The 25,351-nt window shown below is 34.4% G+C and overlaps 1 long non-coding RNA gene across 1 annotated transcript in view; it reads left to right on the plus strand.

Annotated features, from left to right (window-relative positions):
- Window positions 1-25,351, plus strand: part of LOC116423162 — a 154,572-nt gene that overhangs the window by 49,494 nt on the left and 79,727 nt on the right. The gene's annotated exons all lie outside the window — the stretch shown is intronic.

Here is a 25,351-nt window from a genome sequence, read left to right on the forward strand (position 1 = left end):
AAACTTAGGTGAAGTTCTTAGACAACTCAGATGATCTTGCAGAATTTATTAATCTTTTCAGCTCTTTTCTCATTGTTTTCCTGACCCAACCTAGAAACAGTGATGGTGGATCCCATATTAGCATTCATGGGCAGAGATTGTTAAGCTTATCCTTAGCAAAGGTCCAGCTGTTTCTCCTTGTGTTTTAGTGTCTATGGAGAGAGGAAAAATGGAATATAAGATTTAATTCTTTGAAAAATTCAAGGATAGTGAATATAATTCAGGCAGCATGGAGTAAAGGACACTGATAAAATATAAAGATAAATTAATATTTGTTAGTATTAAATGACATTTTAGCTGTCTTTAAGATTTCATATACTTACTAATTATCTAACTTTACAAGTTTACAGTGACTTAAGCACAGAAAACAAAGTCCAAACTGCTAATTTTCATTGCAGAAATAAACAAGAAAAGGCAGTCCTTTCTCCATCTGCTTCCTCTCAAAGCATTGTGTACTCTTCACATCTTTTGACTCTGAGATTTGTTTTATATTTTAATACCTGTGTCCTCCTATTAAATTTTAAATTCCTCAAAGGCAGGGTAGTGATTTTTTCAGGTGTATAGCTCTTTCAGTACTTGATAATAGCATATTTTATGATGACTCAAAGTTTATAAAGGACTTTCTTCTAAACAACTTTATATTTTATACACATATCTTATAATGCTATACAAGTATTGTTTATTAGCTCCATTTTATAGCTGAATAAACCAAGGCTCAGTGAGGATAAATGACTTCCTTAGACACATGCACCTAGTAGCAAGATATACATCAAGACAACTGGAGATGACCTGAGATGGATTGTAACAGGGCTTCTATTTTGAATATATATTGTAGTAGATAGCTGTACAGGTCAATCAGTTAAACGTTTATGAAGTATTTTTTCCAGGCTCTATATTATGTTACCCTCCTTCCTCCTAATAAACACCAGTGACTTCCTCTTACTTTTAAGAATAAATAAAAAATGTGCTGTTTGACATATAAGTCCTTCAACCTATCCCTTTCTTCCCTTTCTAGTTTTCTTTCCATTTAATCACCGAAATGCACTATGGCCTCTTGGCCATTCTATAAACAAGAAACTACATCTCTTGGCTCTGGGCATTTTTCCTGACTGCCCCCATGCTTAAAAAAAACATGTTTCTCATGAAATAAAGCCCTTCATGTTTTCCCTTCTCTACTTCTACTATTAGAATTTGACTTCCTTTAAGTCCCAACTAGAATCCCTTCCTTTATTTGAAATCTTTCTTGACACTTTGTAATTCTAGTGCTCTTCACATCAATTGTTTCCTACTTATCCTGAATATAGCTTGCTATGTATGTATTTATTTGCAAATCATGTCTCTCCTCTATTAGATCATAAACTTTTTGAGAGTAAGCACTGTCTCTTGTTTTTTTTTTTTTAATTTTAGAGTTTAGTATATTTCCCAGTACATAATTGCTATTTATTAAACGTTTATTGATTGATCGAGGATATGAAGATGAATGGATATCCTACCTAAAAGAAGTTTATATTTTACTGGAGTCTATATATTTTAAAAATAATAGTTTTGTATTTTCAAAATACATACAAAGATAGTTTTCAACATTTACCCTTGCAGAAACCTGTTTCAAATTTTTCTCCCTCTCTTCCTCACACCCTTCTTCCCTAGACATCAAGTAATCCAATATCTGTTAAATCATGTGGAATTCTTCTATATGTGTGTGTGTGTGTATCTATATCTATATCTATATCTATATATCTGCACATTTATCATGCTGCACAAGAAAAATTAAATCAAAAAGAAAAAATGAGAAAAAAGAAAAAAAAGCAGGCAAACGCCAGCATAAATGGTGCAAATACTATGTTGGGATCCACATTCAGACCCCATAGTCTTCTTTCTAGATAGAGATGGCCCTTAATTGGTCAGAATCATCTTATTCTTGAAAAGAACCAAATCCATCAGAGTTGATCATCCCATAATCATGTTGCCACTGTGTACAGTGTTCTCTTGGTTTTATTCACTTCATTTAGCATCAGTTCACATGAGTCTCTCCAGGTCTTTCTGAAATCATTCTGGCAATAATTTTTTTTATGAAACAATAATATTCCATAACATATATATATATATATATATATACATATATTATAACTTATTCAGCCATTCCCCAACTGATGGACATCCATTCAAGGAAACTATAATTAATAATTCTAGCCAAAAGGATATGAGTCATCCTTTAGTATTTGTTCACAAAGAACTTTTCCCCCCATGTTCTTTGTCTTCTTAAATGTGTTTTAAGAAATAGATATATTTATATTTTGTGTGCTGTATAAGTGTATTTGTCCATACATACAAAATATGTGAAAATAGTTGTTAAAATTTATATGGTACTTTAGGGAATGTACTATATATGTATATATATGTGTGTGTGTGTGTGTATCCTATGTGTATATACAATCCTATGACTTTAGTGCTATTATTAATCCCTCTTTTACAAAGAATGAAACTGAGAACTAAGGAGGTTAAATGATTTATAAAGGCTCACACCACTACTAAGTATATGAGATGAGATTCAAATTCAGGTCTTCCTGTTTCCATTGTCCAGTACTTAATCCACTATAGTACCATAAACAAGGCAATTTTGGAGAAGATATTAAGAGCAAAAGAGATAAGGAAAGGCTTTTTTATGGAAGATGGCACCTGTACAGACTTTTGAAAGAGCAAAAATATTTTAATAGGTAGAAGTGTGAAGAGAGAGTATTTCAATCACAAGGGATATCCAGTACAAAGATTCAAAGAATGGAGTCAGAATATTATGAGTGAAGAACTTACAAAAGGTCAGTTTGGTTAAAGGGAATGAGAGTAATATATAATAAGGAAAGGTAGATTGGGGTTAATTTCTGAAAGACTTCAAATGCCAAATGGGTATTATTTGATCCTAGGGGTAATTTGTAATCTTTTTTATTGAATATTGGAGAGCACAGTTCTTGCCAATAATAAAATCTGATAATTCTTTGAAGAGATATTAAGTACTAAATGAGCAGAATTTTAGTTCTGAAAGGGATGTTAGAGATGATCTAGTCAAAAACCTTTCTTTTTATGTATGAAGGAACTGAGAAAAATAGGGAAGAAGTTATTTGTCCAGTATAATGCCTCCAACTTGAAAGAATCAAGACTAAAACTTAGTTTTCCAGACTCATCATTCATGCTCAATCCACTGTGCTTCAGCATTTCAGTGGATTTGTGATCTCATCGATGTGGGTCACTTTAGTGATACAACTTGCAATTCATACATGTCTGTCAATACTGTGCAATTCTTTCCCCTGTTTTTTTCATAAATCCTACATTGGAAATCTAGCCTTCCTCTACTTCTCTGAACATTTTGTGCATTCCAAAGGTAAGTGAAAGTTTTCCATTGGTTGGTTATCCTTTGCTCTTGCCTCATGAGAAGCCCATATTTTCTGGTCTGGTTTCTTTCTAATGGAGTCCTGTACAACACTACCCTTGTATCATGTTAAGGTGGTACTGTGCTTAATTGGTTAATTATACCAAACTGTAAATAGGAACAAAAAAAAAAAAAACCCACAAAACTTTGACCCAGGAGTTTTAAAGTTGTAATCTCATTACTGTAGTCAAAATTGGTTTGCACATAACAATGAAAAAATGAGGATGCAAAATAGCCATTTGCAATGTCTATTTGCAGAATAGATGTTTTAAGTAACAATCCATCTCATTATGAATTTAGAAGACTTCACATTTTGTCTTGAATGAATTTATTATATAAAACATTGCATGGGAAACATTTTGAAAGTCCTCCTTCCTTCCCTCCTTCCCTCCTTCCTTCCTTCCATCTTTTCTTCCTTCCCTCCTTCCTTCCTTCCCTCCTCCTTCCCTTCTTCCTTCCTTCCCTACCTCCTTCCCTCCCTCCTTCCTTTCCTCCTTTCTTCCCTCCTTCCTTCCTTCCCTCTTTCCTTCCTTCCCTCTTTCTTTCCTTCCCTCCTTCCTTCCCTCCTTCATTCCCTCCATCTTTCCTTCCTTCCCTCCTTCATTCCCTCTTTCCTTCCTTCCTTCCTTCTCTCCTTCATTCCCTTCTTCCTCCCTTCCTTCTTCCCTCCTTCCTTCTTTCATTCCTTCCTTCCTTTGTGCCCTCCCTTCCTCCCTTCTCTTTCCTTCCCTCCTTCCTTCTTTCATTCCTTCCTTCCTTTGTGCCCTCCCTTCCTTCCTTCCTTCCTTCCTTCCTTCCTTCCTTCCTTCCTTCCTTCCTTCCTTCCTTCCTTCTTACTTTCCTTCCTTTCTACTTCCCTTCTTTCCTCCCCTCTTTCCTTCCTTCCTTCCCTCCCTCCTTCCTTCCCTCCTTTCCTCTGACCTGACAGACTCAGTTCAGTGAATTCATAACATTCCTTATTTGTTATTTATCTCTAATCCTCAAAGGGGATCATTTAGTGAAAGTGAAAGCTTCAGAGAACAATTCTGGGATGCTTAAATATCAGGGATGACTTTCTAATCATATAGATTTTCTAGTTCAGTAAAGGAAGGGAAGAACAATCAACTTCCTATTTGTTTCCTACTTGATAGAGCACCAAGTCTGGAGTCAGGAAGATTCATCTTCATGAATTCAAATCCAGTCACAGACACTTACTAATTGTGTGACACTGGGCAAGGCATTTAATTGTTTGTCTCAATTTCTTATCTGCAAAATAAAGGGGAGGAGGAAATAAAAACATCCCAAATAGGGTCAAGAAGAGTCACACATAACTGAAAAACAACTGAAAAACAAAAAGAAAAAGGTAGGGAAGAACAATCAATTTCCTACTAATTCTGAAGAGAAAACTAGGGTTCTCTTCCTATATCTCCTCCATATATTCTGCTTTAAAGAGTTGTACGTAGGAAGAAGTATATCAGAAATAAATTCTACAATACCAAGGAATCATGGACTATTTTGGGATCTATAGCTTTTGCTTATTCTTGAGAGATTAATTTCTATACTTATTGAGCTGTTTTATTTAGTAGGGGAGGAGACATAGGAAGTATTTGAGGCTAAGTGCTATGGGATCATTTCATCTATTTCAAGCTTTCCAGTGTTTTGAAATTTTAAGAAAGAGAGAGAAAGAGACAAAGAGATCATTCCATTATCCTTATTGGAAAACTCTCACTCCTAGTCAATCCTATTCCTACGAGTTTCCAAAGGGGTCTTGTGAAATAGAAGCCCAGGTCAAGATCCCAGAATGTCTTTTGGAGGTTATGTCACTCTTTATATACAATAGGAAGATAGACCCTTAATCTTATGGCCCTTTAGGAATAAATCCTATACTCGAAAGAATTTTATGGGAAAGAGAAAAAATTATGCTATTATTACCTCTCCACTCAATCAGCTAAAAGGAATTAGCTGCCACACACAGATTAGTGCTTAATAAATGTATTTTGATGATGTCCAAATTAGAGATTTGCAGTAACATTAATGATAGGAATGATGTGGGTAGTGATTGCAATGAAGATGATGATGATAATGATTAAGGCAATGGGGAAGAACAAAATTGTGTAGTGTTATACAGCGTAAGGTATGATCATAATTATATAAATCACAGAAAAAAGTTCTGTTTTATTTCTAGGTTTTGTACTCAATTATGAACCTAGAGATCTTGTTAATCTTAGCTTCTGATTACAATGCTAGATAGCACACTCCAGCACATTCAGTACAGCTGGAGGAAGTACAGCTTAGGAAGATCAAGAAATCAGGTATATATTCAGTAGCCCTTTACCTGTCCTCTGTTCAGATCTGAAAAGCAGAGAACACAGAAACTTAGAGCTCTGTATCTACCAAAAAGGTACTAAAGAACACCTGAAATAGAAACCTGACCCTCTTCCCCTCCATTCTCAGAAGCCTACCCTCTTATTTTTCATCCATAGTGCTGAAAAAATCTTCTTATTTCACATATCTGGCCATATCATTCTTCTTCTCCAAATCATCAGTGATTTCTTATTGTTGACAGAGGTCAAAGTCCTTTGACTTTAATGTTCAAGGCCATGTACAACATAGTACATCATATATCTTTTTTCTTAAGTCATAGAACTCTTCTCACATTCTATGCTTAGGTCCGAGTGGGGTAACATTTTAGCCCTGAATATGTACTCCTTTTAATTCTCTCAGGCTATTCCTAAGTCTAGAATGCTCTCCTTCCCTCTTCATTTTGAGGTGCTTGTTCTACCTTGTACTTTAAAGCACAGTGCATATGGCACCTCTTATAGAAAGAGTCATTACTTTATCTTCCCAATTCAGGAATTCTTAACCTGAAGGGCCATACATTTGTTTTTAAATAAATATTTTGATTAATTATATTTCAATATAATTGATTTCCTTATAATCCTATGTATTTTAAAAATTCATGCTGACAAGGGTTTGGGTCCAAAATAACAAAGTGACCCATGATTAAAAAAAAAAGTTAAGAATCCTTGTAATTTGTAATGACTACTCCCTATTCCTCCTACACATAACAGATACAAAGAGTTCTGTTGTTGTTCAGTTGTATCCAACTTTTCATGACCCATTTTGAGTTTTCTTGGCAAAGATGCTGAAATAGTTGCTATTTCCTTCTCCAGCTCATTTTTACAGATGAAGAAACTGAGGTAAACAGAGTCAAGTGACTTGTCCAGGGTGACACAGCTAAGTGTCTGAGGACAGGTTTGAACTCAGGAGGATAACTCCCCCTGATTTTAGGTTTGGTACTCTGTCTACTGTGATTCACTTATCATTTAGTACAGTATGTGTGCCTATATGTATGTATATATATATATATATATATATATATATATGTATATTTGTAATATTGGTGTCTTAAATTCCTGTTAGACTGCAAGTATTTTGAAGGCAAGCCCCATGTCTCAATAGCAAATGTCCTCTCTACTGTATCACAATTATATGCTAGAAGGCTGATTTCTAGTCTAGTACTTGTTGTGCCAAAGTTGGACTAAATCTCTTAAGCTATTCCATGGCAAAAGTTCACATTGGGGTGATGTGCTGACCTTAGTTTGTACTTATAGATGTTATTTCATAGCTCATGAAGTAGTTTCTTCACAACACTAGAAGGTATCTGATGTAAAAATTATAAAAATTTTCAATTAGATCCTACAAAAGCAATATGTTAAGAAAAATATTATAGGGTAATTGCCAATCAACTTTGGCTAATAGCTAAACTATATTAGAGTGAGGTTTCTTCATGATATTTATTAGGTCATTGCAAAATGTTGCTGATTGAGGAAAAGCTAAGAAGGATGTGTTTTTATTATTCTCCTTTAACATATAAGGAAACTGAGGCTTAGAAAAATTGTGACTTGTCTAATGTTACAGAGCTAGTAAGAATCAGTGTTGGGACCATTAACATGAAAGGTTTCTGGGCTCTAGGCCCAGGGATTTGTATCATGTTACAAATAAAAGATCCAAAGTGTAATGTAGTTACCTAAGTTATCTGGATGCATTTGCAAGGTGCCTAATTTATACATGGAGTCAAGTGTTCCCTGGAGAGCATTTGGCTGGTTATCTTACAAAACCCGTGATAGACTTGTGCAACAAGCTGGGTGCTAGTAGGCCCTCAATAAATATTTGTTTGTTGATTGATTGGTCGATAATGTGATATGTCATCTACTTTATGCCCTCATGAGAGATTCATAGGTTTTGGCTCAGCAGCCAAGTTTTGATTTTGTATTGTCATTCTTATCTCCACTTTACAGCTCAGGAAACTGAGGAATTAATTCCTAACCAAAGAGGAATGACTTAGCTGAAATCTTTCAGCTAAAGAGCATAAGGAAGAAGAGTAGAAATCTCTGTTCAATAAACCCCAGGCTACTGAAGGCACAGCCAGGCCAATTGAGATACGCTGCCTCTTTAACTGTCAGGCTTCTGCCTTCACACATTCCATTCGGAGACAGCTCATAACTAAGGATAAAGGCCTCTCTTTACACAAGCAATGAGTCAGTTTGGGGAAATAACAATGCTTTCATTAAGTAGTGCTGGATGTCCATAACCAGGCTCAAATCTCAGACTCCTCTCAGAAACTTCCTTCTCTCTTATTCCAAATTTGCAAGTTCTGAGGAATCTGTCTCTGTAATACTTCTCATATCTGATCTTCATGTATGATATATATTATTTTTATTATACGTTATTATATTATATCTGACCTAAACTTTATAATGTTTCTAAATGATCACCCTGTCTTATGTCTGTTATCTCTCAGAATCTCAACATTACATAGTTGGAGAGGATCTCAAAGGCTAGCTTATTTAACCTGTACTTGAATGGCTTCTACAAATTTTCAAAAAATGGTCACTTTGTTATAAGACCTCCAGTAAGGGAAAAACCTACTGATTTTTGAAGTAGACAATTCGCTTTTGATTAACATTAATTCACTTGGTTTTACATTAAACCAAAATGTGATTTTTCTTTATTTTCCTCTTGTTCTCTCTTCTAAGGCCAAGAGGAAAAAAAACCTACTTTCTCTTCCACAGGATAACTTTTAAGAACCTGGTAGCATATCTCATGATCTAACATCTCTCCCTTTCATATTTTCTTTTTGAAGCTAAGCACCCTTCAATTAGTCCCTATATTGAATGTTCTCCAGGACATTAACTATTTTAATCATCTTCTTCTGGATACACTTATTTATCAATATTTTCTAAAATGTGGTGCCCATAGATTAAGAGAATACTCCAAGTATGATCTGACCAGGACAAAATTTCTCAGAATTATCATTTCATTCTTTATGTGATATTAATTCTTAATTTTAGTTTCATATATCAGGAGCTGGAAATATCTTGAGGGCATCTAATCTAATCCACTCATTTTCTAATGGCAATTAGGTGGCTCTATGGAAAGCACATTGGATCTGGAGTTAAGAAAGCTTAAGTTCAAATTTGACCTCAAATATTAGCTGTGTGATTCCAGATGACACTTTACCTCAGTTTCCTTGAATTTTCTCATGTACAAAATGAAAGTGATAGTAACATTTACCTCATAGGGTTGTTGTTAGGATAAAATGATGTATTTTGAAATCATTTTACAAACTTAAAAGTTCTGTGTTAAATGCTGGTTATTGTTATAGCTATTGTTATTAGTCTAGATGAGGAATACCAATATCCAGCAAGATGAAGGAGGTTGCCTAGTTTCACACAGATAATAAATAATGAAGTCAGAATTTTTATTAATATAACATAAGATTATATAACATTTTTATTTGCAGTCCACTAAAACCCAAAGGTTTTTTTCCCCCACATTGATTTTTGTCTAGATATGATAACTAAACCCCATCTCCAATGTTTGTAGTTGATTTTTGTAATTTAAATATATCAGACTTCATATTTATCCTTGTTCAATTCCACCTCAATTAAACTTACCTTTCTAAATCACTAAAATTATTTTGGATCTTAAGGCCAAAAAGCTATTGATATCTCCCAGCTTTATGTCATCTGAAAAATTTAAAAGTTATGTCATCCATACCTTCATTGATAAGCCTATTGAGCACAAAAAGGTGAAGAAGCACTTCACTAGCTACATCTCTAGATATTGACATTGATCCATTAATCATTGATAGGAGTCAGTCATTTAACTAGTTTTGAATAGATTTCACTGTAGAATCTAAGTTACACTGTCAAAAAATTATCCTGGCATGATTTACTCTGGATAACCCCATGTTGGCACTTAATTATTATTGGATTCCTTTTCATAATTGCTTACAAGCCATCTTCTCAATAGTACATTTCTTGCCAGGAATCCACCCACCAGGCTATAATTTTAAGAATCTATAGGAAGCAGGAGTAGAAGAAAGAAACTCTGTCAGTGAAATCTACAGAGGGGTCTTGTACTTGCTTTTTCTTCTGTATGTTTTCCAATTATGATTTCCTAAGAAGTGGTGGAAATATTCTGAACTAGTCCTTTTTTTGGTTCCAATTTGTATCAATGCTATTTCAATAAGAATTTTTTCATTAAAATAAGTAGGTGAATTGATCAAATTCTCCAAATCATTTTAATTCTTACATTTGCTATTAAATATTTCTCCAAATGATATCCATATGAGGGAGGGAAAAGGACAACCCCCCCTTCCCCTCAAAACAACTTATTTGTCCATGTGAAATTTATCAGAAGATATTCTTTATAGCTGACAAGGTCCATAGAAGGTATATTCAAAGCTTCTATCTAGTACCATGTGGTTGAGGAAAAGGTGTGGATGCATAGTAGCTCCCCAAAATGACTTTTTAGTTTTCTCTTTTGATACAAGAAATGTCATGACTCTGATTTCCTTAGATCAGTTTTCCTCATTCTTGGGGTCCTAAAGCAGTGATTTGGTGAGGAAAAAGGCTTATCTTTAACTTTTTCTCACAAATTCATGCTTGATGCTCATATTTCTATACTGCTTTAATGGAGACAAATATTATTTGATACACCTTACAAATTGTAACCAATATAATCTTTCTAATAAATCTTATCATATCACTTTCATGGTGTAGGGAATAAAGAATTTGACTTAAAATCAAGATGATAGACGATTGAATTCTACTTAAACCATTTACTAGCTGTATATCTCTGGGCAAGTCATTTTCCTTTTTTGATTTTTTTTCTCATCTGTAAAATGAGAATGTAAAACTCAGTCATCTTAGCAGCCAGTTACTAATTCTATGGTCTTAAGCAAGTCATTTTATTCTGGTATTCATTTCTTCATCTTTTACAGATGAAGATATTGAACCTAGTGTCCCTTAGTTTCTTTCTAACTCTAAAGATATGATCCTATAATACTTCAGGTGTCTCATATAGTTTAGAGGATGAAAATCAATTTTGTTATCCTGGAATTCAATGACTTTCATAATTCAGTTCCAACTAATTTTTAAAGACTCTTTGCATTATTCTTTTTTATGCATTCAAAAATTCAGCAATATCAGAGTAAAAACTATTTCCTACTTTAAATTCACCTTTTTGGCTTCTGTACATTTATTCACACACTTCCCAATACCTAGATCAAATTCTTTCCACATCTCTGTGTTCCTATTCTTTAAGGTCCAGCTTGGATACTATGATATTGAAATGGAGAACATAAGCTGGTAATCAATTATTCCTAGCTCATGTTATCTTATTTTCTGACCTTGTTTCATGTGTTTATGATGGTATCTTTTACTTTTTTTCCTCTTTGAAATTCCTTTTTTTTTGGTAATATACTATAATCTAAGCATATTCATCATAGATCTCTTCATTGCCTTTTGAATACCCTAAGATTTTAATTCTTTGTAGATTGTGTGGCATTTCACAGACATATATTATTATCAAATTTAATAATATTTTATTTTAAAGTTGGAACTTTGTCTTAGGGAGAAGTTTGATAAAAAGTGCTTCAATTTTCCAAATACAAAATAATTGGACTTAGAAGGAGAAAATAAACATTTGGATTTTATCAGCTGGCTGTATTTGAGGTGATTATTATTCTGAACTGAAACTAAGGCTGCCTCCAGAAACCTTCCCAAGAAACCTGCTCCCAGAGAATGATCATATTTTATAAAAGAAGAGAACACCACAACTACAAGAAAGCATCTTTACATGGAATTAGTCAAGCTAAGAACTAAAATTAGAAAAACATAAAATCTTCATAAATCACACACGTGAATACACATTAGAGTTTCTTTTATTTTAACTTGAGGACAAAAATACCTGAGGGCACAAGTTCTATTTCTCTCCATTCTACTGAAGATAAACAAGCCCAACCCTTAGTAAAGTTGTGAAATTTGCTGTTTCACTACTTTTGGGCAAAAAAAAAATTTCTAACCCATCACTTGTACTTGTTTGTTTAATAGGTTTCAACATGATGGAAAGAAAGTTAGTTGTGATTACATTTAGAGGGACCTGGGTTTGCCACATGCTATCTGCATGATGTTGGGTAAATGACCTCTGGATAGTTTTCTCAACTATAAAATTGAGGGGCCTGGATTAGATAATTTCTACAGTTTCTCAATTCTAAAATTTTGATCCTGATCCTATGATTATATTTTCATGACAATTCACTAACAACAAAGTTCAATCTGTATTTTGAAATTACTTTCCTTAACTGAAACTTGAAAGGCCCTTTCACTCTGAGAATTTCAATTTGGGAGGGATGAGTAGAGACCAAAATGACACAAATCTTATGACTGATTAGGAAGATAACCAAGATTTGGTGTTTTTTAGCATGACTTCAGGAAGGCCTACAAGAAAGTGTTCTAGACCTAATGATAGACCAGATATAAATAAAACTTCATAAACAGATGTCACCAATCCAAGGAGCTTTCAGAAACTGTTAGCCATCATTTAAAATAACGAAGTTTCTAGGCTGGAAAGATGGAGACTGAAAGAATGTGTTTTTGTCTACAAAATCATTTAGGGAAAATAGATGCTAAAAAAGGAAAAGAACCTTCTGATATTTGTATTTGCCATCAAATATAATTTGGATTTCTATAATAATTTGTAGGTTACAAAATTATTTCCTTATAACAATCCTGGGAAGTAGGGAGTATATGCCAATTTACAGAGGAGTAAGCTTAGTCTGAGAGAGGTAGAGGTGAATTGATTTGTACAAGGTCACACAAACAGTATATTATAGTGCCCAAACTCAAGCCTGGCTCTCCTGACATCAAATCCCATGTTTTTCCCACTGTAGGAGACTATACCTGATATTTCTTATTAGAAGTTTATTGACTTTAGTTGAGTGATATTCTTTGTCCCTGTGAGCAAAGAACTGAATCGATTCTTAGTCCCTTCTTTCCTTGGAAGCCCAGTGGGAAGCTTGCCCCAGGCCCTGTCATTTATCCATGGTTTGACTTCAATATGTAGAAAGCTCTGTCCTTCATTCAAACAGAAAGAACATTGATCTGAGAGTCAACAGACCTGGGCCTATTATTTGGTTCTTCTACTTACTAGTTATATCACCTTGGGAAAATTGAATTCTATCTCTGAAACTTTGGTTTCCCTCAGCTGCAAAATACAAATATTATTTCCCTACTGAGACTACTAAAAAGACATTTTCTATCCTCAAGGAGATTATTTTCTAATGGGAAAAGCCAATAATAACAAGGAGCTGAAAAGCTGCAGTGGTGAACAAAGGGCAAGGTTGCAGGAAGTGTTGTGGAGAAGTCTGGAGAGTGAGAAAATAATAATAATAAAATTTTAAAAATCCTGTTATTATTAAAAATGTATCTGCTGCTTTGAAGTTAGCCAAGTACTCTTATGCACTCATTTGATCTAATGATACCTGAGATAACTCATAGCGATGTTAAGAGGGAAGTTCTCTCTATGAGTTAAAGAGTTATCATTATTCAACTGCAAATATTTATTAAGTATTTGTTATGTTCTGGCATTGTGTGAGTTACAAAGATAAATAAGATCCATTGTGTTCCTATTCTCAAGGAGTTTATAGTCTAGCAAGAGAAACAGATACATATTTCTGGTCCTTTTTATTTGTTTTTACTGTTCCTCTTGGTCTAAAACTAATATTGTTTCTCCTTGAGAAATGACAACCATATTACCAACCGCCAGGCATAAGCAATGCAAGGACTGTTCTTCTTTGATGCCTTCCCTTTCATACACTTGTATTTTCCAAGTCTAGCTTTCCTTTGTGTGAAAAAAATGCAGTTTATTCCCCCAAAGTTCTATGCCTTTATTGCTGAAGACCTGTGCTTTGAAGTTGCATCAAAATTTGATTTCCTTGTCAGTCTCATTTTTTTTCATTTAAAAGATTTAAAAAAAAAATATGAACTTAATCATGAACAAAAACAACTACATCACTATAAAAAGTCCTAAAAGAGAAAGGAACATAAAACCAGAAACTTCTGGGTATCATTTTGTTTTTTTTTAATTTTGTATTAAATTAACAAGGTATGAAGAAAAGCAATTCAGTTTGCATTCTTTTTTAACTTTTTGTTTTTGGCTATGTATTTTTTCATGTTGTAGAATGTTTGTTTTAATACTTGGTCATGGCAATCTTTCATTGCTTTGTCCATGAGAAACCTTTAAGGAGAATGATGTTCATTCACCGCTGTACCTCAGGATCTTGCAATTGTTGCTACCTCTGATGGCATCTGGGACATCAAACAGTTAAGTAAAGATGGATATTCCTAATAATCATCTTAACATGAAATGTGAAGGAATATTTTGCATTCAGAAGAATGTTGAAGTTGGATTTAGGTAATCTGTTTTTTGTTGTTTCTATTGTTTGCTTTGAGTTTTAGCTATTATCATATAACATCATGATTGGGCAAATCACTTGCCTATTTGGGCAAAACTTTCCCATCTATATAATCTAGGCTTTGAACCTGATAGTGGTCAGGTCAATTTTAGTTTAGTCATTCTACAGACTAGAATACACTTTGAATAAATGGTTCATTAGGGAATATTTTCTTTAAATCACCATTCTCTTGAATTGAAGGACTTGGATTGAGTACTGGACTTGGAATCAGGAAATCTCATATTCTTGAATTCAAATTCAGCCTTGAACACTTACTATCTTTGTGACCCTTACCAGGTAGAGACTAAATTTTGTTTGCCTTTTCTTATCTGTAAAATGAACTGGAAAAGGAATGGACAAACCACTCCAGTATTTTTGCCAAGGAAATTCCAAAATGGGGTCATGAAGAGTTAGTCAGATGTGAATGAAATGACTCAACAATAAAATAGAATTGAAGAATTATTGAATTTCCTTTACTTTCTTTAATTTCAACCTAACTGTTATTTTAATCTTCCTTTACTTTGGGACTCTTTGGATACCTCGTTTATATTTTTTGACCTTTTTGATGCTACTTCAGTTAATATTTAGTAAGTTTCTCTACTTTTAGCCTTCCTGTCTAAAAATTGTAATAGTATTTCCTCTTTCTCATTTGGAAAAGAGGACTCCTCCTCTTTATAATTAGTTAGATTGATTTTCATGGAGCAAATCATACTCCTATATCATTACAACAATGTGCAACTACAGTCTATAGTAAGCAGTTATCCTAAATTCAATCAATCAATCAATAAACATTTGTTAAGCATCTAGTATCTGCCAAACATTGTGCTAAATTATGGGGATACAAAACGAAGCAAAAAACAGTTCTTGCTCTCAAAGACCTTACAATCAAACAAGAATAATCATAATTTGTGGGAAAGAGATATTTATTCCTGCCCACAATGTCAGTATTATTGAGAAACTTCAGTTTTAGAGAAAAAAAAAACATATTTGCATAAAGAATTTAAGAGTAGTATAGTTGGAGTTCAGGTTTCAGTACCATTTTTGCTCTTTACTAGCTGTGTGACTTTAGGTAAATTACTTGAACTCTCTGGTTCTTGGTTTCTTCATCTGTACTATGAGGAAATTGCATGAGGTGAATTCTAAGATTTATTTCAGCTCTAAATCCTATAATTATTATAACATTTATAAACCACTGTGTCAGGTAGGAAAAACATTATAATAAGTGCAGATAAAAGAAATATAGGTAGGGAGAGTTCTAAAGAATGATAAATAAGTTGAAAAGTCAGTAATAAAATTTATAGTGATTGGGTGGGGAATGGGGAAATGGGGTGTTGCTAATTGTCTTCAAAGAACTGAATGTGCAATTAGGATAGGATTTACAAGCTGTAACTTTGCCTAGTGACTAGAAGTCAAAAAGAATTTTCTGGCAATCGAAAGTGCCCCAAAGTGAGAGGGGCTGTATGTAAAGGAATGAATTCCCCATTTCTGGAAAGTCTTCAAGTTGAGATTGAATAAGCACTTATGAAACAAGAATGTTATAAAATACACTCCTGCAAAGGGTGTGATGACCACTAAAATCTTTTCAAATGCTGACAGTCTATGATGGGTTTTCTAATTTGTAGTCCAGTGCCTTATTATCAGACAACATGTTCACATTCCTACCTTATTCATGTGTGTGTGTGTGTGTGTGTGTGTGTGTACCCACACACACACACACACACATATATATATATATTTAAATATATAAAACAAGATTTTTTAGGATTGAAAGAGACTTAGAGGTCATCTAGTCCAATCTCCTCATTTTGTAGGTAAAGAAAGCAAGACAAAGAGCAATAAAATAAATTGTCCAGAAGAATACAAATGGCAAATTGTATAACAGGTTTAAATTTAAACTTACACCATTTCATTCTGAATCATTTGTTCTTTCCACTATATACTCTACTTCCAAAAATGAATATACATTTCTTTTTTCTTTTTCTTTTTTCTTTTTTTTTTTACTTTGCTGAGACTATTGGGATTAAATGACTTGCCCAGGGTCACACAGCTAGGAAGTGTTATGTGTCTGAGGCTCCAGATTTGAGTTTAGGTTGTCCTGACTTTAGGACTGGTACGCTATCCACTGTGCCACCTAACTGTCCTAATACATTTCTTATTCAAATAAAAGTGTGTTTGTTTTAGTTAGAGTTCTCATTTGCATTTAGTTTTTTGTTTAATGGCCAGCTCCATCTCATACATAATATTTCAATTCTTGTTTAGAATATTATCATAGATTTTTGAGTGGAAAGGGTTTTTAGGTGTCATCGAGTCCAACTCCTTAATTTTACAGATGAAAACCTTAAACAACTTGCCCAAGATTTGGAGAGGGATAACTTGCATTTATATAATACTTTAAAGTTTGCAAAGTGCTTTACAAATATTATCATATTTTATCCTCACAATAATCCTGGGAGGTAGATGTTTTTATGATGAAGATGAAGAAACTGAGATAAACAGATTAAAAGGCTTTCCCAGGTTTATACAGTTAGTGAGGGTCAGAGGCAATATTAGAACTCAAGTCCAAGATTCTACCCATTGTCTACCTAACCAAGGCAGAGTTACAAGCTGTAACTTTGGCTAGTGACGAGCAGAAAATCGAATAGCCAGGGCCTCCTAAAAATCCAAGACTCTTTTAATTATATTGACATCCTTTGACAAATCTTCTCAATTTATAAGTGAGAAAACTGAATCCTAAAGGGGAGAGTGACCATCTCAAATCATCCAGAGAGTATGAGACAGAGCTCAGATTCAAACCTTGGCATTTTGTACTTAGTAGTCTTCAATGCGTTTCTCACTATTATACCATGTACTAAAAGACAATTGTAATGTTTTTACAGCTCCACAAAGTAATAGTGGATTAGGCTAAAGAAAACTTTCTGTTCAATAGTACAAGACAGAAGGAACTAAGTAACTATCACCAAAACACCACTAGTTAAGATACAGCAGATTTATGAGCTCTAGTTTCTACCTTAGGCCTGTCATATTTTTTCACCTTTATGTTAGTTAATTGAGGAGTAACATAAATTAACTTTGGAACACAGCAAAAATGGGAACTTTATTTATGAATTTCTTGAATTTCTTTACCTCAAGCCAAACAACTAAATTGCTACTTAGCATAAATTATTTATTGGCCCTGGCTCAATAGCATCCACCACCAGCCCCTGGAGGTATGGGAGATATAAAAGATTTAAAGCATCTGTGCGACAGTATTGGTGCAGCCGCAGAGCGATGTTTCTTTCCAGAAGGGTCCACTTTATTTTGTTGTAAATAAATAGAGCCTGGATTTCCAGAGAGGGCAAGCTAGCTTCCAGCAAGATGGGGGTGTTTTGCATATGTTAATTACACAACCCTTTTTATGACAGATAGACACATACTGTTTGTACAGATATTTCTCAGAAGACCCATAGACCAAAATGGATCTTTTCATTTCCTGGCAGGGTATAATTTCACTCATTTGATCTTACTTCATAATCCCAACTTTCTTGAGCAGACCCAACAAACTAGTGAATCACAAAAGCATAATACAATCCTATCATTAATGAAATTGACCTCCTTTCCAGTCCAATTTCTAGTGTATCCAAAGACTCCATTCCTGCCAAAGTCACCAGGGACACTAATAGTCTCCTCCTTGCTCAAATAAAAGGATATATTTCCATCTTGCTTTTTCATTTTTCTTTCATAAATTTTGGACCAGTAATTAAGGCAACACTTTCTTTCTCGGTCATAGAATTTATCTGATTTATCTCCTATCTCTTTAGACAAACTTTGGCATATAACTTCTGATTGGATGGTATAATAATCCTATGATTCTTCTTTTATTTGGGAGTATAACAGTATTCCATGTTATGTCTTCCATTCCTGTAGATTGGGCAGCTGATAGAATTTGTGGTGAGATGTTGACAATTTTTCCTTTCTTCACTTGAAAAATGAGATTGAACTCGATGGCTTCTGAGGTCTTTTCCAAGTCTAAATCCTCCAAATTCAGTCTAATCTTATGCTTTCTTCCATCTGATAGAATTGCTTAAAATTTTATGTATCTAGTCCTAATACTTCGGCCTCAAATATTCTTTTCTTGGGCCACAATTTATAGTATCCTTGAAATGTCCTTCCCATTCTAGATTATAAATTCTCCCTTCCTATTTGAAGGTGCATATTGAAATTCTGTCTTCTTAGCAAATCTTTTGGGTAGGAATTGTTTCATTCTTTGGGTTTGCATCACAGTTCCCATTACAGTGCCTGGTACATAGTTAGTTATGACTAAAACTTGTTGGATAGATTAAGTGCACGTTAGTTCCTCTTGGTTGAAATGTAACAGTTCTATGACTTCCCTTCATTTATACCATGCAACGTAAGATTTTCTGCTTTTGTAGTTTCTCTGATTTTGTCCTGTCCATGCTTATTGTCATGGAGGAGTGTGCATGTGTGTGTATTATGTATACTTTTGTGTGTATTTTGGGGAGATTCACATAGTCTGCTGTAGCTCTTTATTATAATATAGAACACGCAGCTTCCCATCTCAGATTAAACTCAGAAGGTACTCCTCTAGATGTTTTATTATTCTTTTCCTCTCATTTCCCATCCCCAAAGCAGAGAGACTAATGCTCCAATCAAGCACTAGGGGAAAAGTGGTCATATTGGTTTTTTTTTTTAATAACATAACTATATTTTTGTATATTATAATAGATAATCTGAATGTGTCATATACATCTTACATAACACATAAAGAGTTGCATGAGTCAGTCTCACATGCATTTAAAAAGCTCATTTTAATATTTAATGTTGCTTAACAGTCATCTAAATCTCAGAAGGTGAGTATGGAATACTATATACAAAATCAGAGTTGAAAAAATGTATGCAGAAAAAAAAATTTGGAATCCTACCTTTCCTTATCAGTCTGACCTCCAGAGCACAAGACTATCCTGCATTATTTCTGTTTTTATAGCTCAGTGAAGTAACTTGGAAATGTGAAAACATGGCTAAAGAATATCTTTTCTCTAATGACATTGAACCATACTTTTCATTTCATTATCTTCATATACTTTTCTTTTTGGCTTTATGTCATTGTGTATTTTGGGGGGGAGTGGGAAGAAGATTCAATTTCAGTTATAGCTGCCATTGCTGAACTCACAATTCATGCCTTACTGAACCCCTGGTCTACAAAAAGTAGACCAGTTTGTGGGTTGCATTGAGAGTTTTATAAATACCATGCAATTTGGGGAATAACTTCTGGTCAAATCTTGTATATTCTATTGTAATGGCCATAAAACTCATATATAGTACTCATTTTCATATTTCTCTATTTTTGAGTACCATGTATAGAGTCACCTTTTGCTGAGCTTGGATGATACAGTTCACTTTTTTTTTTTAAAGAAAACATAGGCACAAACTTTACGTTGTTCATCATCCTTCTGAGTACTTTTACATTTCTATGCATGATTGGGCTTCTAGGATACTGTGTCATTGGGGATTTTGGTCCAGCTTTTGTAATTTAAAAGAATACTTTTTTGCCCCTGGAGAGAAAGCCTAAGTCTTTCCTGGATTACATGGAGAAGAGGAAAGGAGGCAGATGAAGTGGTAGAGTGCTTCTGGAAACCACTGATAATTTTTGCTATCTGAACTTTTTACTATATTCTATGAAGGATTTCAGCTCTTGGAGATCTCCAGGGATGCCAAAGAGCCTGCTGAATTCTGCAAGCAAATCTCCAACATGGAAGTAGCTCCTATTGGCTTCTTAAAAAATATATTTTTTTCTTTGCCAATAATCATAGAAATTATCCAGAGTGTTTTTCAGTTCAGCCATTGATCTTTTGTTGAAAAAAAAATTAGAGCTGTGACAAAATAAGTTCTTTTATTTTGGGGAAATAAGTTCTTTTAATGCATACTAATTCACTTATTTCTGTTTTAAAGACAATTAAAAACTGTCCTTCCCCAATTTAAATGACTCAGAATTGTGAGAACATAGTCATTTTTATTTCTGATGAGAAGAGTTTCTTGGTAATTTGGTGAAATATTGGGATTAAAAAGAAGTTAAGAAAAATGGAAAATTGGTTTTGAAAACCAATAGTATTCCCTTCTCTGTTTACCAAATTTACTTTTTTCCTTACTATTTTAATACAAAACCAGTGCATGAAAGTTGTATGGTCAAGTCTTTGAAGTCAAACAGTAAATCTTATGAAACAGCAGGTCTTTCTTTTATTTCTCAGAAGGCAGACCTCCATAGTGGTGCTCCCCAAACATTTTTTTGATCTCATCCATATCAGTAATTTTTTAAACCACATACAACTGATATGTATTTAATTATTTGTATATTACATACTTGTGCCACTGTAATAATATGTATGCAAATTAAAAACATTTACACAAAGATGATCCCTTCAAAAAAGATTAAGTTAAAGATGAAATAATAGTTGATATTAAAGAAAATATATGCAATTATAGTTAATTGGTTAAGAGAGAAGCATAGTCCAATGATTTAAGAAAATCATTTTGGCAGTCTATATGTGGAGAATGGATTCAAATATCAAAAAGACTGGTCTTGGAAGACAAGTAGATGATCTTTGAAATAGAACAAGTGGACAAATAAGAAGAGATGAGAAATTGGAAGAAAGTAAAATCTGTTGGTGATGAGGAGGGGACAGATGCAAGGTAAATGAAAATAGAAATGATAAGATTTGGAAACTGAATAGATCTGTAGGGTGAGGGAGAATGAGGAGTGGGAGCTTCCTATTGAGATTATATCAAAGACACTGAAGCTGTCTATTTTGGGTGACTAGAAGAATGATGATGTTTTTGACAAAGATAGAGAAATTCAGACAAAGGGTGTACTTGTGGGGGAAAGATACTGAAGATGGACAATGTATATTGAAACTCATCTGTGTTTGTTCACCTTGTATGACTTCCTTCACTTTACCAACAATGTAAAAAGAGAGAGAGGAAGCAAGACTCTTACTCCATTATCTCTGACTTGGATCCAGCTTCCATTCTACAAGCTGCAATCCTAACTAGAGGAATTTGTGTACAAGAAATGGTTGTGTGGGGGGGCTAGGTTTCAGGGCAACAACTACAATAGCTGCCCCAAAGAATACTTAGCTCTTTCATCTCTCTATCAGCCTTAAAGTACCAACTCATAAAGTAGGAGTGGAGAAGTTGGTAACTTGAACATTGGTGGGAGAGATAGGTGAGTGAAGAATCAGAGAAAATAAACACAGGTAGGGTTCTACTTTTGGCTTATGTGGAAGGACAAGATGAAAATAAGTTTCCCTGTCCCTGAAACTTTGGTCGATGGTTTGTCAGGAGTCAGGCCACAGTCCTTCTTAGAGCCCTGATGCCCACTTGGTCTTTTAAAAAATTAACAAGCATGTCAGAGAAACTTATATACTAAGAAAAGTGACAGAAACTTGTCTTTTAAAAACACAAGCAAATGAGTCATTAGAATACTAATTTTAGATACACTTTCCTGAATTTCTGAGACATGGAGGTAAATCCCTTTCTACGTGCTGAAAACTAAACATTCATCTCCCTAGGGTGGTCAAGTAAAAGGCTGCCATTCCCTTCTGGATTATTTCTTTTAATTTTTTTTTCAATTAATGAGCATTTATTTTCTCTCCCTCTTATCTCATGTTAAAAAAAGAAAAGAAAAAGAGAATTTTTGTTATAAATGTACATAATCAAGTAAAACAAATTCTTCTTTACTCAAACTTCTATTTGTGTGTAACACTTGGACAAACACAAGCTAAGCTATCTTTCTCCTTTTTCTTTCCTTCAGCTCCTCCCCCATTATATTTTATGACTATACAAAATATATGCAAAGGGAATGTTCTACCAGGACTAACAGAAACTCAGGGAGTGTTAGAATTGAGGGAGATCTCAGATCTCACCTACTGTCTCATAATTATAAATAAAGACATTTAGGCCCTGGAAGGGCAAATCCGTTACCTAAGGTCATAGGGATGGTTAAGATAGTTCACAAAGCCAGGAATAAAATTCAATAAATAACAAAAAAAGTCAGATTCTGGTCCCTAGAACCAATCAAACATTGTTTATTAAATATCTACTTTGTGTAGCACTGGAGATTCAAAAAGTAGCAAAGAAAATCATTCTTCTAAAGGAACTTATAATCTAATGAAGGAAAACAACAAGAAAAAACATACACACAGTCTATCATGTGGGCATACATATATATATATAATAGGTGTGTGTGTGTGTGTGTGTGTGTGTGTGTGTTTATCAAAGAATGCAGGATAAAGAGGAAGTAATATGAGGAAAGAAATAGATAAAGCAAAAGAGAGAGAGCATTCCAGGCATGGGGAACATCCAGAGAAAATAGAGCCCAGAGATGGAATGTATTGTTTATAGAAGAATAAGGAAACTAATGTCACTGATTCATAGTATACATGACATGAATAAGGGATAAGAAGATTGGAAAGTTAAGATAATAATTTATATTTTAATATATTTAACATCTACTGGTCATCCTGGCATCTAGGGGAGGGGGGGGGGTAAGAGGTGAAAAATTGGAACAAGAAGTTTGGCAATTGTTAATGCTGTAAAGTTACCCATGCATATATCCTGTAAATAAAAGGCTATTAAATAAAAAAAAAGAAACCAGCAGTTAAAATCCAAAAAAAAAAAAAAAAAAAAAAAAAAGAAAGTTAAGATAATAGTAGATTATAAACTTTGACTACCAAGCAGAATATTTTGTATTTGATTCCAGAGGTAATAGGAAGCCACTGGAATTTATTGATTGGGGACTGGGGTGACTTTGTTGGAACTGTGCTTCAAGAAAATTGCTTTAGTGGTTGAATGGAGGATAGATGGAATGGGGAGAGACTAGCAAGCTATAACAATAGTTCATGCATGAGGCAGTATCTCTGTGTAAAGGAGTCAGAGAAGATAAGTGGACATATTTGAGAGATGTTATAAGAGTAAAATCAACAGCTATTAGCAACAGTTTGGATATGGGAGGTAAAAGATAGAAAGATAAGATCATGGGATTTAAGGTTTGGGAAGATGGTGTTGCTCTTTACAGTAATAGTAAAGTTAGGATGGGAGGGAGGGAGGGTTTTGGTGAAAACATAATGACTTCTATTTTTGCACATGTTGGGTTTAAGTTGTTTACTAGATATCTAGTTTGAGATTTCTGAAAGACAGTTAGATGAGATATTGGGTATCTGAGGTTAGCTGAGAGTTTGAGGCAGGATAGGTATATTTGAGAATAATTAACATAGGGATAGTAATTAAATCCACGGGAACTGATGAGATCACCAAATAAAATAAAATTGAGGTAGAGAAGGGTTTCCCGGATAGAACCATGAAGGACACTTATGGTTAGAGGGCAGAAGAAGATCCAGAAAAGGAGACAGAGGAATGGGAGAATAGGGGCAGGAGAACCATAGGAGGCTTGAGGAAGGATGAAAAGTTTTACAAGAGCCTATGTGGAGAGCGGGTTAAGTGACTTGATAAGGGAGGTGTAGTAGAATTGTCTAGCAACAATGAAAGATGACCTTACTGAGGTAATTTAACATTGATATTATTGTTCATGCATTGTTTTAGCAGAGGACCAATGATAACATTGGTGATGTCTTGACTTGCACATGAGGTTTAAGTTTGATAAAGTTGTTCAAAGTCATCAGCCTCACTCTTCTAGAGTCATCCAAGTCCAATGACAAGACACAAGTCAAAATAAGTGGCAATGGTGCAGGAAGCAGTGGATAACTTTGGCATCTTGGATGTTTGACAAAGCTCTTAAGCGCTCCACTATACCTGCTTCAGCTACCTTTGTGAACACTGGAAAAAATTGTTCTCATCTGCCCAGTTTGCTTGGGGAAGTCTTCACATGCTTTGGGCAGACATTTCTATAACACACAAATGAATCTGTGGCCTGTAAGTAACCTTCAAACTACTTTAGTTTATTTGTCAAAACAGTTTTTACTACATATGTTACAACTTCTTGGGGTCACAAATGAGAACTGTATGAACAGTGAACACCAAAGGTGGAACACAAATTTGAAGTAGATCTTCTCATGGTTGCATTATTTTCTCCATTTTCATTCAGTGATATCTCTTTAGGAATAAAGATGAAGAATGATGGGGGTGATCCAAGACTGAGATGTGGTTTGAACGCACATGTAGGTATTCAAGAGAGGAGGGTAGTGTGGAATTAATTCATCAAGCACTCAAGTTGAGGAAAAGAGGAGAGAATTGTTAATGCAGGGGAGATGGCCTGAGAGAAAATTGAGGGGTCAAGGGATTGGACGTCATAATATGGATGAAGAAGAAAGTTTTCTAAAGGAAGGCAGGAGAGATGAAAAGCCAATAGGTTATGATCTGATAAGGACGTTTCAGAATTCTTGAACAAAGAGGTGGTACATTTGTGGATGATGACAAGGGTATGGCCATCTTCGTGTATGGTTAAGATGGAATGAAAGGGTTTGTCTTAAGAAGTGAGTAGGTCAAGAAATTGAGTAATAAACATATTTGAGAAATATTCAATATGTAGCCCTAATTTGAGGGCAGGAGTTTGGGAGAAAAGAAGATATTGAACTCATTGAAGAAAGAAGGGTAGTGACCTGGGGATTTTGAGTGGGTTGTGGGTATGAATAGCAAGAATCCCAAAGGAAGAGAGATTGCTGAATGATGGAGATGGTGGTGGGGAGAACGTCAAATTGGCAATAGAGAGCAAGGAGTAGTCCAGTTCCTCTATCTTGACCAGTAAGCTGAAGTAAATGAGTGAAAGTGCATTTAGTACTAGAATAAGTGTTGGGGAGACTCTATCATTCAGGGGAAACTAGTTTCAGTAAGGATTAGTAGATGGAATGAGTGGGAGAGAAAAAATAAAATGAAAGGAAGTTTGTAGCTTATGAAATAAGCATTTCAGAAGGCACATTGAAAAGTCTGGTTGGTATTGTAATTGAAACTTTGGGCTTCAAAAGTTTAGGGGAATGGGAAAGTTTAACAGTGTGGTGAGTTAAGGGGATTGGGGTTGGCATGATGATCTATTGGAATTCAGAGTCACAAGAATATGCAGGATATGATGTAGTGAAACAATGTTTGTCATTGAATGGAGGGAG

The sequence above is a fragment of the Sarcophilus harrisii genome, chromosome 4, assembly GCF_902635505.1.
Source record: "Sarcophilus harrisii chromosome 4, mSarHar1.11, whole genome shotgun sequence".
Taxonomy (NCBI): domain Eukaryota; kingdom Metazoa; phylum Chordata; class Mammalia; order Dasyuromorphia; family Dasyuridae; genus Sarcophilus; species Sarcophilus harrisii.